Raw genomic sequence first — 16,432 nt, forward strand, 5'->3', positions numbered from 1 at the left:
CTCAGAGTCTCTCTACTGGTCTGGTCTGTTCTCAGAGTCTCTCTACTGGTCTGTTCTCAGAGTCTCTCTACTGGTCTGTTCTCAGAGTCTCTCTACTGGTCTGTTCTCAGAGTCTCTCTACTGGTCTGTTCTCAGAGTCTCTCTACTGGTCTGTTCTCAGTCTCTCTACTGGTCTGTTCTCTCTCTACTGGTCTGTTCTCAGAGTCTCTCTACTGGTCTGTTCTCAGAGTCTCTCTACTGGTCTGTTCTCAGTCTCTCTACTGGTCTGTTCTCAGTCTCTCTACTGGTCTGTTCTCACTGGTCTGATTCTCTCTACTGGTCTGTTCTCAGAGTCTCTCTACTGGTCTGTTCTCAGAGTCTCTCTACTGGTCTGTTCTCAGATTCTCTCTACTGGTCTGTTCTCAGAGTCTCTCTACTGGTCTGTTCTCAGAGTCTCTCTACTGGTCTGTTCTCAGAGTCTGTTCTCAGAGTCTTTCTACTGGTCTGTTCTCAGAGTCTCTCTACTGGTCTGTTCTCAGAGTCTCTCTACTGGTCTGTTCTCAGATTCTCTCTACTGGTCTGTTCTCAGAGTCTCTACTGGTCTGTTCTCAGAGTCTCTCTACTGGTCTGTTCTCAGAGTCTCTCTACTGGTCTGTTCTCAGAGTCTCTCTACTGGTCTGTTCTCAGAGTCTCTCTACTGGTCTGTTCTCTGTCTCTCTACTGGTCTGTTCTCAGAGTCTCTCTACTGGTCTGTTCTCAGAGTCTCTCTACTGGTCTGTTCTCAGAGTCTCTCTACTGGTCTGTTCTCAGAGTCTCTCTACTGGTCTGTTCTCAGATTCTCTCTACTGGTCTGTTCTCAGAGTCTCTCTACTGGTCTGTTCTCAGAGTCTCTCTACTGGTCTGTTCTGGTCATAGTTCTATGAAGTGCTGTGTTGTTCTGTTCTGTCCTGGCACAACACCTCTGACTGATGAAACACGGTGTAACAGTAATGTCATTGGTCTCTGTGTAGTTTAAATGACCACCACACCTCTGATGAGGCATAGTGTAACAGTCCCAGTCATTCCTCTCAGAGAGTAAAGACCTGCAGCTCTGTCTACTTTCTGTGAAGATCTGCCTGCTGTCATTCCTTTCCTAATGACATTGTGTAACAGCGTTGTTCATCAGTCTTTCCCCTGACCTGTCATTCCCCTGTCCTGTCATTCCCCTGTCCTGTCATTCCCCTGACCAGTCATTCCCCTGACCTGTCATTCCCCTGTCCTGTCATTCCCCTGACCTGTCATTCCCCTGTCCTGTCATTCCCCTGTCCTGTCATTCCCCTGACCAGTCATTCCCCTGTCCTGTCATTCCCCTGACCAGTCATTCCCCTGACCAGTCATTCCCCTGGCCAGTCTTTCCTCTGGCCAGTCATTCCTCTGGCCAGTCTTTCCCCTGTCCTGTCATTCCCCTGTCCTGTCATTCCCCTGACCAGTCATTCCCCTGTCCTGTCATTCCCCTGTCCTGTCATTCCCCTGTCCTGTCATTCCTCTGGCCAGTCTTTCCCCTGGTCTGTCATTCCCCTGTCCTGTCATTCCCCTGACCAGTCTTTCCTCTGACCAGTCTTTCCTCTGACCAGTCTTTCCCCTGACCAGTCATTCCTCTGACCAGTCATTCCTCTGGCCAGTCTTTCCCCTGTCCTGTCATTCCCCTGTCCTGTCATTCCCCTGACCAGTCATTCCCCTGTCCTGTCATTCCCCTGTCCTGTCATTCCCCTGACCAGTCATTCCCCTGACCAGTCATTCCCCTGACCAGTCTTTCCTCTGACCAGTCTTTCCCCTGACCAGCCATTCCTCTGACCAGCCATTCCTCTGACCAGTCTTTTTCCTGGCCTGTCATTCCCCTGTCCTGTCATTCCCCTGACCAGTCATTCCTCTGGCCAGTCTTTCCCCTGGCCTGTCATTCCCCTGTCCTGTCATTCCCCTGACCAGTCATTCCCCTGACCAGTCATTCCTCTGACCAGTCATTCCTCTGGCCAGTCTTTCCCCTGGCCTGTCATTCCCCTGTCCTGTCATTCCCCTGACCAGTCATTCCCCTGACCAGTCATTCCTCTGACCAGTCATTCCTCTGACCAGTCATTCCTCTGGCCCATCATTCCCCTGACCTGTCATTCCCCTGACCTGTCATTCCCCTGACCTGTCATTCCCCTGATCTGTCATTCCCCTGTCCTGTCATTCCCCTGTCCTGTCATTCCCCTGACCAGTCATTCCCCTGTCCTGTCATTCCCCTGACCAGTCATTCCCCTGACCAGTCATTCCCCTGGCCAGTCTTTCCTCTGGCCAGTCTTTCCTCTGGCCAGTCTTTCCTCTGACCAGTCTTTCCCCTGACCAGTCATTCCTCTGACCAGTCATTCCTCTGGCCAGTCTTTCCCCTGTCCTGTCATTCCCCTGTCCTGTCATTCCCCTGTCCTGTCATTCCCCTGTCCTGTCATTCCCCTGTCCTGTCATTCCCCTGACCAGTCATTCCCCTGACCAGTCATTCCCCTGACCAGTCATTCCCCTGGCCAGTCTTTCCTCTGGCCAGTCTTTCCTCTGGCCAGTCATTCCTCTGGCCAGTCTTTCCCCTGGCCTGTCATTCCCCTGTCCTGTCATTCCCCTGTCCTGTCATTCCCCTGACCAGTCATTCCCCTGACCTGTCATTCCCCTGTCCTGTCATTCCCCTGACCTGTCATTCCCTGTCCTGTCATTCCCCTGTCCTGTCATTCCCCTGTCCTGTCATTCCCCTGTCCTGTCATTCCCCTGACCAGTCATTCCCCTGACCAGTCATTCCCCTGGCCAGTCTTTCCTCTGGCCAGTCTTTCCTCTGACCAGTCTTTCCCCTGACCAGTCATTCCTCTGACCAATCATTCCTCTGGCCAGTCTTTCCCCTGTCCTGTCATTCCCCTGTCCTGTCATTCCCCTGACCAGTCATTCCCCTGTCCTGTCATTCCCCTGTCCTGTCATTCCCCTGTCCTGTCATTCCCCTGACCAGTCATTCCCCTGACCAGTCATTCCTCTGGCCAGTCTTTCCTCTGACCAGTCTTTCCCCTGACCAGCCATTCCTCTGACCAGTCATTACTCTGGTCAGTCTTTTTCCTGGCCTGTCATTCCCCTGACCAGTCATTCCCCTGACCAGTCATTCCTCTGGCCAGTCTTTCCCCTGGCCTGTCATTCCCCTGTCCTGTCATTCCCCTGTCCTGTCATTCCCCTGACCAGTCATTCCCCTGTCCTGTCATTCCCCTGTCCTGTCATTCCCCTGACCAGTCATTCCCCTGACCAGTCATTCCTCTGGCCAGTCTTTCCTCTGACCAGTCTTTCCCCTGACCAGCCATTCCTCTGACCAGTCATTACTCTGGTCAGTCTTTTTCCTGGCCTGTCATTCCCCTGTCCTGTCATTCCCCTGACCAGTCATTCCTCTGGCCAGTCTTTCCCCTGGCCTGTCATTCCCCTGTCCTGTCATTCCCCTGTCCTGTCATTCCCCTGTCCTGTCATTCCCCTGACCAGTCATTCCCCTGGCCTGTCATTCCCCTGTCCTGTCATTCCCCTGACCAGTCATTCCTCTGGCCAGTCTTTCCCCTGGCCTGTCATTCCCCTGTCCTGTCATTCCCCTGTCCTGTCATTCCCCTGACCAGTCATTCCCCTGACCAGTCATTCCCCTGGCCAGTCTTTCCTCTGGCCAGTCTTTCCTCTGACCAGTCTTTCCTCTGGCCAGTCTTTCCTCTGACCAGTCTTTCCCCTGACCAGTCATTCCTCTGACCAGTCATTCCTCTGGCCAGTCTTTCCCCTGTCCTGTCATTCCCCTGTCCTGTCATTCCCCTGACCAGTCATTCCCCTGTCCTGTCATTCCCCTGTCCTGTCATTCCCCTGACCAGTCATTCCCCTGACCAGTCATTCCTCTGGCCAGTCTTTCCTCTGACCAGTCTTTCCCCTGACCAGCCATTCCTCTGACCAGTCATTACTCTGGTCAGTCTTTTTCCTGGCCTGTCATTCCCCTGTCCTGTCATTCCCCTGACCAGTCATTCCTCTGGCCAGTCTTTCCCCTGGCCTGTCATTCCCCTGTCCTGTCATTCCCCTGACCAGTCATTCCTCTGACCAGTCATTCCTCTGGCCAGTCTTTCCCCTGGCCTGTCATTCCCCTGTCCTGTCATTCCCCTGTCCTGTCATTCCCCTGACCAGTCATTCCCCTGGCCTGTCATTCCCCTGTCCTGTCATTCCCCTGACCAGTCATTCCTCTGGCCAGTCTTTCCCCTGGCCTGTCATTCCCCTGTCCTGTCATTCCCTGACCAGTCATTCCCCTGACCAGTCATTCCTCTGACCAGTCATTCCTCTGGCCAGTCTTTCCCCTGGCCTGTCATTCCCCTGTCCTGTCATTCCCCTGTCCTGTCATTCCCCTGACCAGTCATTCCTCTGGCCAGTCTTTCCCCTGGTCTGTCATTCCCCTGTCCTGTCATTCCCCTGTCCTGTCATTCCCCTGACCAGTCATTCCTCTGGCCAGTCTTTCCTCTGACCAGTCTTTCCTCTGACCAGTCATTCCTCTGACCAGTCATTCCTCTGGCCAGTCTTTTCCCTGGCCTGTCATTCCCCTGTCCTGTCATTCCCCTGACCAGTCATTCCCCTGACCAGTCATTCCCCTGACCAGTCATTCCTCTGACCAGTCATTCCTCTGGCCAGTCTTTCCCCTGGCCTGTCATTCCCCTGTCCTGTCATTCCCCTGTCCTGTCATTCCCCTGACCAGTCATTCCCCTGACCTGTCATTCCCCTGTCCTGTCATTCCCCTGACCTGTCATTCCCCTGTCCTGTCATTCCCCTGTCCTGTCATTCCCCTGTCCTGTCATTCCCCTGTCCTGTCATTCCCCTGACCAGTCATTCCCCTGACCAGTCATTCCCCTGGCCAGTCTTTCCTCTGGCCAGTCTTTCCTCTGACCAGTCTTTCCCCTGACCAGTCATTCCTCTGACCAATCATTCCTCTGGCCAGTCTTTCCCCTGTCCTGTCATTCCCCTGTCCTGTCATTCCCCTGACCAGTCATTCCCCTGTCCTGTCATTCCCCTGTCCTGTCATTCCCCTGTCCTGTCATTCCCCTGACCAGTCATTCCCCTGACCAGTCATTCCTCTGGCCAGTCTTTCCTCTGACCAGTCTTTCCCCTGACCAGCCATTCCTCTGACCAGTCATTACTCTGGTCAGTCTTTTTCCTGGCCTGTCATTCCCCTGTCCTGTCATTCCCCTGACCAGTCATTCCTCTGGCCAGTCTTTCCCCTGGCCTGTCATTCCCCTGTCCTGTCATTCCCCTGATCAGTCATTCCCCTGACCAGTCATTCCTCTGACCAGTCATTCCTCTGGCCAGTCTTTCCCCTGGCCTGTCATTCCCCTGTCCTGTCATTTCCCTGTCCTGTCATTCCCCTGACCAGTCATTCCCCTGGCCTGTCATTCCCCTGTCCTGTCATTCCCCTGACCAGTCATTCCTCTGGCCAGTCTTTCCCCTGGCCTGTCATTCCCCTGTCCTGTCATTCCCCTGACCAGTCATTCCCCTGACCAGTCATTCCTCTGACCAGTCATTCCTCTGGCCAGTCTTTCCCCTGGCCTGTCATTCCCCTGTCCTGTCATTCCCCTGTCCTGTCATTCCCCTGACCAGTCATTCCTCTGGCCAGTCTTTCCCCTGGTCTGTCATTCCCCTGTCCTGTCATTCCCCTGACCAGTCATTCCTCTGGCCAGTCTTTCCTCTGACCAGTCTTTCCTCTGACCAGTCATTCCTCTGACCAGTCATTCCTCTGGCCAGTCTTTTCCCTGGCCTGTCATTCCCCTGTCCTGTCATTCCCCTGACCAGTCATTCCCCTGACCAGTCATTCCCTGACCAGTCATTCCTCTGACCAGTCATTCCTCTGGCCGGTCTTTCCCCTGACCGGTCATTCCCCTGACCGGTCATTCCCCTGACCAGTCATTCCCCTGACCAGTCATTCCCCTGACCTGTCATTCCCCTGACTTGTCATTCCCCTGACTTGTCATTCCCCTGGCCAGTCATTCCCCTGACCAGTCATTCCCCTGACCTGTCATTCCTCTGACCGGTCATTCCTCTGACCGGTCATTCCCCTGACCAGTCATTCCCCCTGACCTGTCATTCCCCTGACCTGTCATTCCCCTGACCTGTCATTCCCCTGTCCTGTCATTCCCCTGACCGGTCATTCCCCTGACCAGTCATTCCCCTGGCCTGTCATTCCCCCGGCCTGTCATTCCCCTGACCTCTCATTCCCCTGACCTACTACATAGTTCTCTGTGTAGTTCTACACCACTCCTCTGGTGATGATGTTGTCTAACAGTTATTATTTTGGCCATCTAACTTGTCTGTTATGTAGCCATTGTTATGACAGTGATCCCGCCCTGACATTGTGACTGCTTTTGGATCAGATTTGGCAATATAAACTCAGCAAAAAAAGAAACACCCCTTAATCAGGACCCTCTCTTTCAAAGATAATTCGTGAAAATCGAAATAACTTCACAGATCTTCGTTGTAAAGGGTTTTAGCACTGTTTCCCATGCTTGTTCAATGAACCATAAACAATTCATGAACATGTACCTGTGGAACTGTCGTTAAGACACTAACAGCTTACAGACGGTGGGAAATTAAGATCACAATTATGAAAACTTAGGACACTAAAGAGGCCTTTCTACTGACTCTGAAAAACACGAAAAGAAAGATGCGCAGGGTCCCTGCTCATCTGCGTGAACGTGCCTTAGGTATGCTGCAAGGAGGCATGAAGACTGCAGATGTGGACAGGGCAATAAACTGCAATGTCCATACTGTGAGACGCCTAAGACAGCACTACAGTGAGACAGGACGGACAGCTGATCGTCCTCGCACTGGCAGAACACGTGTAACAACACCTGCACAGGATCGGTACATCCGAACATCACACATGTGGGACAGGTAGAGGATGGCAACAACAACTGCCCGAGTTACACCAGGAACGTACAATCCCTCCATCAGTGCTCAGACTGTCCGCAATAGGCTGAGGGCTGTACTGAGGGCTTGTAGGCCTGTTGTAAGGCAGGTCCTCACCAGACATCACCTGCAACAATGTCACCTATGGGCACAAACCCACCGTCGCTGGACCAGACAGGACTGGCAAAAAGTGCTCTTCACTGACGAGTCGCGGTTTTGTCTCACCAGGGGTGATGGTCAGATTCGCGTTTATCGTTGAAGGAATGAGCGTTACACCGAGGCCTGTACTCTGGAGAGGGATCGGTTTGGAGGTGAAGGGTCCGTCATGGTCTGGGGCGGTGTGTCACATCATCATCGGACTGAGCTTGTTGTCATTGCAGGCAATCTCAACGCTGTGCGTTACAGGGAAGACATCCTCCTTCCTCATGTGGTACTCTTCCTGCAGGCTCATCCTGACATGACCCTCCAGCATGACAATGCCACCAGCCAGACTGCTCATTCTGAGCGTGATTTCCTGCAAGACAGGAATGTCGGTGTTCTGCCATGGCCAGCGTAGAGCCCGGATCTCAATCCCATTGAGCACGTCTGGGTTCTGTTGTGGGGTCCTGTTGGATCGGAGTGTGAGGGCTAGGGCCATTCCCCCCAGAAATGTCCGGGAACTTGCAGGTGCCTTGGTGGAAGAGTGGGGTAACATCTCACAGCAAGAACGGGCAAATCTGCTGCAGTCCATGAAGAGGAGATGCACTGCAGTACTTAATGCAGCTGGTGGCCACACCAGATACTGACTGTTACTTTTGATTTTGACACCCCCTTTGTTCAGGGACACATTATTACATTTCTGCTAGTCAAATGTCTGTGGAACTTGTATAGTTAATGTCTCAGTTGTTGAATCTTGTTATGTTCATACATATATTTACACATGTTAAGTTTACTGAAAATAGTTGCGCAGTTGACAGTGAGAGGACATTTCTTTTTTTGCTGAGTTTAGTTGAAAACGTGTTTGCTTGAATATCAAAACATGTACCTTTATAAGTGAATTACCAACTTGACTTTTGTTTAATCTTAGCTTGATGTATGGTATCTTGTTTCAGTCACTGACAGCCCATTCTATCGCTCAGGTCCATCGACAGTCAGTGGCCTACAGGTGTCTGGGACATCAGACAGCCTGGGAGTTTCCTGGCAGCCTGGCCCAGGGAGGACTGAGCGATTCCGGCTACTGCTCACTGACCGAGTGGGTGTGGTGAGGAACCTGACTCTGGAGAGCACCGCTAAAGACTACACTGTCACCGACCTGGTGCCAGGGCGCGTGTATAACATCACCATGGTGACGGAGGCAGGGGGACGCCAGAGTACCACCTCAAGACAAATCCAGACGGGTAAGGATTCAGTCATGATATGGGATTCATTGGAATGGACTCTCCTTAGATGACGTCAGCATCTGTAACAGCGACGTCACATCTATTGTACATAGGCCATCAGTAAATAGCCCACCCAATTTTACCTACCTCATCCCCATACTGTTTTTATTTATTTACTTTTCTGCTCTTTTGCACACCAGTATCTCTACCTGCACATGACCATCTGATCATTTATCACTCCAGTGTTAATCTGCTAAATTGTAATTATTTGCCTACCTCCTCATGCCTTTTGCACACAATGTACATAGACTCTCTTTTTTTATACTGTGTTATTGACTTGTTAATTGTTTACTCCATGTGTAACTCTGTGTTGTCTGTTCACACTGCTATGCTTTATCTTGGCCAGGTCGCAGTTGTACATGAGAACTTGTTCTCAACTAGCCTACCTGGTTAAATAAAGGTGAAATAAATAAATAAATACAAAAATATTTGTAAATTAGGATCATCACTATATTTAGAAATAAAAATGTAATTGTAACTATTAAAGTCATACTGCACCAAATTTCAGGAAAGCGGTGATCAGCTATTTATTTTAAGCCTTGAGCTTCTCACATAGTCATCAGCCCACACGAATAATGGAATAGTGAGTATATGGGAAGATGCCAACCTCCCCTCTGCTCCCTACATCCTGTGGAGTATATGGGAAGATGCCAAACTCTCCTCTGCTCCCTGCATCCTGTGGTTCTGAGTGTTTCCCAACAGAGTCCCTACCCAACCAAGCCTGCTTTCTTTCCTAACAGAGTCCCTACCCAACCAAGCCTGCTTTCTTTCCTAACAGAGTCCCTACCCAACCAAGCCTGCTTTCTTTCCTAACAGAGTCCCTACCCAACCAAGCCTGCTTTCTTTCCTAACAGAGTCCCTACCCAACCAAGCCTGCTTTCTTTCCTAACAGAGTCCCTACCCAACCAAGCCTGCTTTCTTTCCTAACAGAGTCCCTACCCAACCAAGCCTGCTTTCTTTCCTAACAGAGTCCCTACCCAACCAAGCCTGCTTTCTTTCCTAACAGAGTCCCTACCCAACCAAGCCTGCTTTCTTTCCTAACAGAGTCCCTACCCAACCAAGCCTGCTTTCTTTCCTAACAGAGTCCCTACCCAACCAAGCCTGCTTTCTTTCCTAACAGAGTCCCTACCCAACCAAGCCTGCTTTCTTTCCTAACAGAGTCCCTACCCAACCAAGCCTGCTTTCTTTCCTAACAGAGTCCCTACCCAACCAAGCCTGCTTTCTTTCCTAACAGAGTCCCTACCCAACCAAGCCTGCTTTCTTTCCTAACAGAGTCCCTACCCAACCAAGCCTGCTTTCTTTCCTAACAGAGTCCCTACCCAACCAAGCCTGTGTTACTCTTTAACTGTCCAGGATCGGTGTGAATTTTCCGCAATATATTCAGCCATCGTAAACCTCCGCCTTAGGCCTTAGGCTGACATTATTTATTCGTTTTTATCATCACCATTAGCTTTTTCAGAAGCAGCAGCTACTCTTCCTGGGGTCCACAAAAAAACATGAAACACAATAAGTCACAAAACACTGATAGACAAGGACAGTCATACATGACCGACCGGCTTGATTCGGTCTTATGGAGCAACATTTTAAATTGTGTTTCAATTTTTTTTTTTACTTTGGATAGAAGTAGAGACTCAGAGCTATAAAATGGTATATGTGTCACGCCCTGGTCTGTTTCACCTGTCTTTGTGCTTCACATTGTCACTTCACACGGCCTGCACTTGATTCCTGATAATATCATACACTGAGATTGAGGAACATTGGGGAAGTAATTCTGCTTTGAAAGTTGATGAACTCTTAATCTCACTTTTGAGAAAATGACCTGTGAATGTTTTGGTTCATCTTCTTTGTCTCCACCCCCATTCAGCATCGTCCACACCCTCTTAAGCCTTAGCTCCGCCCATCTCTTTAAGGATTCACATGTGAGGCCATGTATTAAACAAGACTAAAGGCTGGTTTATACTATGGGTGTAAATTTAATCTGGAGTGCCAGAGTGTACTCTGGGCGTTTGTAAACTCAGAGCGTTGTCAGTTTGTAAACTCAGAATGTACTCTGGGCGTTTGTAAACTCAGAGCGTTGTCAGTTTGTAAACTCAGAATGTACTCTGGGCGTTTGTAAACTCAGAGCGTTGTCAGTTTGTAAACTCAGAGTGTTGTCAGATTGTCCGTTTGTAAACTCAGTGTGTTGTCAGTTTGTAAACTCAGTGTGTTGTCAGATTGTCCGTTTGTAAACTCAGTGTGTTGTCAGTTTGTAAACTCAGAATGTACTCTGGGTGTTTGTAAACTCAGAGCGTTGTCAGTTTGTAAACTCAGAATGTACTCTGGGCGTTTGTAAACTCAGAGCGTTGTCAGTTTGTAAACTCAGAGTGTTGTCAGATTGTCCGTTTGTAAACTCAGTGTGTTGTCAGTTTGTAAACTCAGTGTGTTGTCAGATTGTCCGTTTGTAAACTCAGTGTGTTGTCAGTTTGTAAACTCAGAATGTACTCTGGGTGTTTGTAAACTCAGAGCGTTGTCAGTTTGTAAACTCAGAATGTACTCTGGGCGTTTGTAAACTCAGAGCGTTGTCAGTTTGTAAACTCAGTGTGTTGTCAGATTGTAAACTCAGTGTGTTGTCAGTTTGTAAACTCAGTGTGTTGTCAGTTTGTAAACTCAGAGTGTTGTCAGACAGTCAGTTTGTAAACTCAGTGTGTTGTCAGATTGTCCGTTTGTGAACTCAGTGTGTTGTCAGTTTGTAAATTCAGAATGTACTCTGGGCGTTTGTAAACTCAGAGCGTTGTCAGTTTGTAAACTCAGAATGTACTCTGGGCGTTTGTAAACTCAGAGCGTTGTCAGTTTGTAAACTCAGAATGTACTCTGGGCGTTTGTAAACTCAGAGCGTTGTCAGTTTGTAAACTCAGTGTGTTGTCAGATTGTAAACTCAGTGTGTTGTCAGTTTGTAAACTCAGTGTGTTGTCAGTTTGTAAACTCAGAGTGTTGTCAGTTTGTAAACTCAGAGTGTTGTCAGACAGTCAGTTTGTAAACTCAGTGTGTTGTCAGATTGTCCGTTTGTAAACTCAGTGTGTTGTCAGTTTGTAAACTCAGTGTGTTGTCAGATTGTAAACTCAGTGTGTTGTCAGTTTGTAAACTCAGAGTGTTGTCAGACAGTCAGTTTGTAAACTCAGTGTGTTGTCAGTTTGTAAACTCAGAGTGTTGTCAGATTGACCGTTTGTAAACTTAGTGTGTTGTCAGTTTGTAAACTCAGAATGTACTCTGGGCGTTTGTAAACTCAGAGCGTTGTCAGTTTGTAAACTCAGAATGTACTCTGGGCGTTTGTAAACTCAGAGCGTTGTCAGTTTGTAAACTCAGAATGTACTCTGGGCGTTTGTAAACTCAGTGTGTTGTCAGTTTGTAAACTCAGTGTGTTGTCAGATTGTCCGTTTGTAAACTCAGTGTGTTGTCAGTTTGTAAACTCAGAGTGTTGTCAGATTGTCAGTTTGTAAACTCAGTGTGTTGTCAGTTTGTAAACTCATAGTGTTGTCAGATTGTCAGTTTGTAAACTCAGTGTGTTGTCAGTTTGTAAACTCAGAGTGTTGTCAGATTGTCAGTTTGTAAACTCAGTGTGTTGTCAGATTGTCCGTTTGTAAACTCAGAGTGTTGTCAGATTGTCTGTTTGTACATTCAGAGCGTTTTCGCACTCGGAGCGTTCAGAGCGCACACTGGACGCTCTGGCCGAGGAGTAGGGTTGTTCTGACCTCACAACGACAGTCAAACACCCAAGCTAACTGGCTAATGTTGGCTAGCTTGCTAACTACTTCCAGTACAATTGAGCGAACACCTCACTCTGACCATTTTACTCGCCCTAGCAGAGCTGGTTAGGCTGTTTTCATGTTATCCAAAGTGGAGACTGCAACTGTTCTGCTGGCAACAATTTAATTACGCTTTTTAGCCAACGTTTACTGACACCGGCAATATTCATCGGTGTTTGTAAATTCGTCAGTTATTCTGAGATTTGGCACACAGACGAGAGCGCTCTGAAATCAGAGTAGATATCCAGAGCGAATTTACCAGCTACGTCTATCGACAGTTGTCGCAGTGACATCATGAACATTCTATTGAAATGGTTACTTACGTAGTGGAGTCTTTTGTGTTTCGTCACGTAGATAGCTAGCTACCTAAACAATGAACCACGATCCCAACTCATAACGTTACTACCCTGCATGAATCTGCAGGTAGCTAGCTAGCTAAACAATGAACCACGATCCCAACTCATATCGTTACTACCCTGCATGAATCTGCAGGTAGCTAGCTAGCTAAACAATGAACCACGATCCCAACTCATAACGTTACTACCCTGCATGAATCTGCAGGTAGCTAGCTAGCTAAACAATGAACCACGATCCCAACTCATAACGTTACTACCCTGCATGAATCTGCAGGTAGCTAGCTAGCTAAACAATGAACCACGATCCCAACTCATAACGTTACTACCCTGAATGAATCTGCAGGTAGCTAGCTAGCTAAACAATGAACCACGATCCCAACTCTAACGTTACTACCCTGCATGAATCTGCAGGTAGCTAGCTAGCTAAACAATGAACCACGATCCCAACTCATAACGTTACTACCCTGCATGAATCTGCAGGTAGCTAGCTAGCTAAACAATGAACCACGATCCCAACTCTAACGTTACTACCCTGCATGAATCTGCAGGTAGCTAGCTAGCTAAACAGTGAACCACGATCCCAACTCATAACGTTACTACCCTGCATGAATCTGCAGGTAGCTAGCTAGCTAAACAATGAACCACGATCCCAACTCATAACGTTACTACCCTGCATGAATCTGCAGGTAGCTAACCAACCAGGTTCAACGTTAGCTAGTTAACATTAGGCTATATTTTTTTCCTGTTTTTGCTATTTGCTGAGACGGGCTCCATCAAGATTGGAGAAGTGGTTTACCCAGACATCTCTCTTTTGGACAGATAATTATTCATGTTGTTGTTTGTTTAGTGTTTTCCAATTTTCCCAAAAGTGGTTAGTGTCTATGAATTCTTCAATTATATTGAGCTGATTACTGACGTGCTGTTCCTTCTTTTTCCGTAGTGTATTTCTGTATTGTTTTAGTGATTCACCATAGTGAAGGCGTAGACTCAGGTTTTCCGTAGTGTATTTCTGTATTGTTTTAGTGATTCACCATAGTGAAGGCGTAGACTCAGGTTTTCTGGATCTCTGTGTTTTTGGTTGGACAGGTTTCTCCATTTTCTGTCTTAGGTTTTTGCATTCTTCATCAAACCATTTGTCATTGTTGTTCATGTTCTTATGTTTTCTGTTTGACATTTTTTTATTTGATAGGGAAGCTGAGAGGTCAAATATACTGTTTAGGTTTTCTACTAATAGTGAAGTTTACACCTTCACTATTACAGTGAAACATTTTGTCCAAGAAGTTGTCTAAAAGGGATTGAATGTGTCTCTCTCCCTCTCTCTCCCTCCCTCTCTCCCTCTCCCTCCCCCTCTCTTTTCCCTCTCTCTTCCTCTCCTTCCCCCTCTCTCCTCTCTCTCCCCCCTCTCTCCCCTCTATCTCTCCCTCCCTCTTGCTCTCTCTCTCCCGCTATCTTTCTCTACCACCCTCTCTCTCCCTCTCTCTCTCCTCTCACTCCCTCCCCGTCTCTCTCCCCTCCCTCTCCATCTCCCTCTCCATCTTCCTCTACCTCTATCGCTCTCCCTCTCCCTCCCACCCTTCCCTCTCTCTCCTCCCCTCTCTCTTCCTCTCTAGTGCCCTATGCCGTCTCCAACCTGAAGCTAGAGAACAATAACACCCAGGACAGTTTGAGAGCATCATGGAGTCAACCCCAGGGTGATGTGGACTCTATAGTGGTGACCCTGTCCTCGTCTGGAACCACCCCTCTGGAGAAGACCCTGTCATCTGACACCACAAAGGCCCACTTCCACCAGCTGACACCTGGACGGACCTATCAGGTGTCTGTTGCCACCAAGAGCGGCGAGCTCTCCAACCAATCAACTGCCTCGGCTAACACAGGTGACCGTAGGCTTAACCAGGAAAACGTCATGTAGACCAGGACAAACTCTGTGTCGTGGTCAGGAGAACGTCTTGTCTCTGGTCCAACATGCTAACAATTAGTGCTCTCAGAAACCACCTGAAGCCTTTAGTTTGTTGAGAGGAACACTCTTCCTGTTGAAGAGGGCCTCTGCTATTAAAGCCAAGAGGATAAAGGAGGGGGTGAGATGGTAATTCCCCTCAAGTGTGACTGTTTCATTTAAACACTCTGTTATTGAGGGTTCAGCAAGAGCTCGTTGAGTGTCTCGATGATGTCTAAGATCATAACCATGTGATTACTATTCGTAGAATTAGTCCATTGTGTTGTCGTGTTAAGGCGTCTGCTTCCCAGCAGAAACAGAAGACTTCCTTCATTTATTATGATGACATTTGGTGATGTTTCTTTCTCAGGTGAGGGGTTTTGTTTTTAGGTGAGGGGTTTTGTTTTTAGGTGAGGGGTTTTGTTTTTAGGTGAGGGGTTTTGTTTTTAGGTGAGGGGTTTTGTTTTTAGGTGAGGGGTTTTGTTTTTAGGTGAGGAGTTTTGTTTTTAGGTGAGGGTTTTGTTTTTAGGTGAGGGGTTTTGTTTTTAGGTGAGGGGTTTTGTTTTTAGGTGAGGGGTTTTGTTTTTAGGTGAGGGTTTTGTTTTTAGGTGAGGGGTTTTGTTTTTAGGTGAGGGGTTTGTTTTTAGGTGAGGGGTTTTGTTTTTAGGTGAGGGGTTTTGTTTTTAGGTGAGGGGTTTTGTTTTTAGGTGAGGGTTTTGTTCTCAGGTGAGGGGTTTTGTTTTTAGGTGAGGGGTTTTGTTTTTAGGTGAGGGGTTTTGTTTTTAGGTGAGGGGTTTTGTTTTTAGGTGAGGGGTTTTGTTTTTAGGTGAGGGTTTTGTTCTCAGGTGAGGGGTTTTGTTTTTAGGTGAGGGGTTTTGTTTTTAGGTGAGGGGTTTTGTTCTCAGGTGAGGGGTTTTGTTTTTAGGTGAGGGTTTTGTTCTCAGGTGAGGGGTTTTGTTTTTAGGTGAGGGGTTTTGTTCTTAGGTGAGGGTTTTGTTCTTAGGTGAGGGTTTTGTTTTTAGGTGAGGGGTTTTGTTTTTAGGTGAGGGGTTTTGTTCTTAGGTGAGGGTTTTGTTCTCAGGTGAGGGGTTTTGTTTTTAGGTGAGGGGTTTTGTTCTTAGGTGAGGGTTTTGTTCTCAGGTGAGGGTTTTGTTCTTAGGTGAGGGTTTTGTTTTTAGGTGAGGGGTTTTGTTTTTAGGTGAGGGGTTTTGTTTTTAGGTGAGGGTTTTGTTTTTAGGTGAGGGTTTTGTTTTTAGGTGAGGGTTTTGTTCTCAGGTGAGGGGTTTTGTTTTTAGGTGAGGGTTTTGTTTTTAGGTGAGGGTTTTGTTCTCAGGTGAGGGGTTTTGTTTTTAGGTGAGGGGTTTTGTTTTTAGGTGAGGGTTTTGTTCTCAGGTGAGGGTTTGTTTTTAGGTGAGGGTTTTGTTTTTAGGTGAGGGTTTTGTTTTTAGGTGAGGGGTTTTGTTTTTAGGTGAGGGTTTTGTTTTTAGGTGAGGGGTTTTGTTTTTAGGTGAGGGGTTTTGTTTTTAGGTGAGGGTTTGAGGGGTTTTGTTTTTAGGTGAGGGTTTGTTTTTAGGTGAGGGGTTTTGTTTTTAGGTGAGGGGTTTTGTGAGGGGTTTTTTAGGTGAGGGGTTTTGTTTTTAGGTGAGGGTTTTGTTCTCAGGTGAGGGGTTTTGTTCTCAGGTGAGGGGTTTGTTCTCAGGTGAGGGGTTTTGTTTTTAGGTGAGGGTTTTGTTTTCAGGTGAGGGGTTTTGTTTTTAGGTGAGGGGTTTTGTTTTTAGGTGAGGGTTTTGTTTTTAGGTGAGGGGGTTTTGTTTTTAGGTGAGGGGTTTTGTTTTTAGGTGAGGGTTTGTTTTTAGGTGAGGGGTTTTGTTTTTAGGTGAGGGTTTTGTTTTTAGGTGAGGGTTTTGTTTTTAGGTGAGGGTTTTGTTTTTAGGTGAGGGTTTTGTTTTAGGTGAGGGTTTTGTTCTTGAGGGGTTTGTTCTCAGGTGAGGGTTTGTTTTCAGGTGAGGGGTTTTG

The 16,432-nt window shown here is 47.8% G+C and overlaps 1 pseudogene; it reads left to right on the forward strand.

Moving 5' to 3' along the window:
• The window catches only part of LOC124024986, a 72,783-nt pseudogene that overhangs the window by 23,440 nt on the left and 32,911 nt on the right, over positions 1-16,432 (forward strand).

Source organism: Oncorhynchus gorbuscha, unplaced genomic scaffold (assembly GCF_021184085.1).
Source record: "Oncorhynchus gorbuscha isolate QuinsamMale2020 ecotype Even-year unplaced genomic scaffold, OgorEven_v1.0 Un_scaffold_2106, whole genome shotgun sequence".
NCBI lineage: Eukaryota > Metazoa > Chordata > Actinopteri > Salmoniformes > Salmonidae > Oncorhynchus > Oncorhynchus gorbuscha.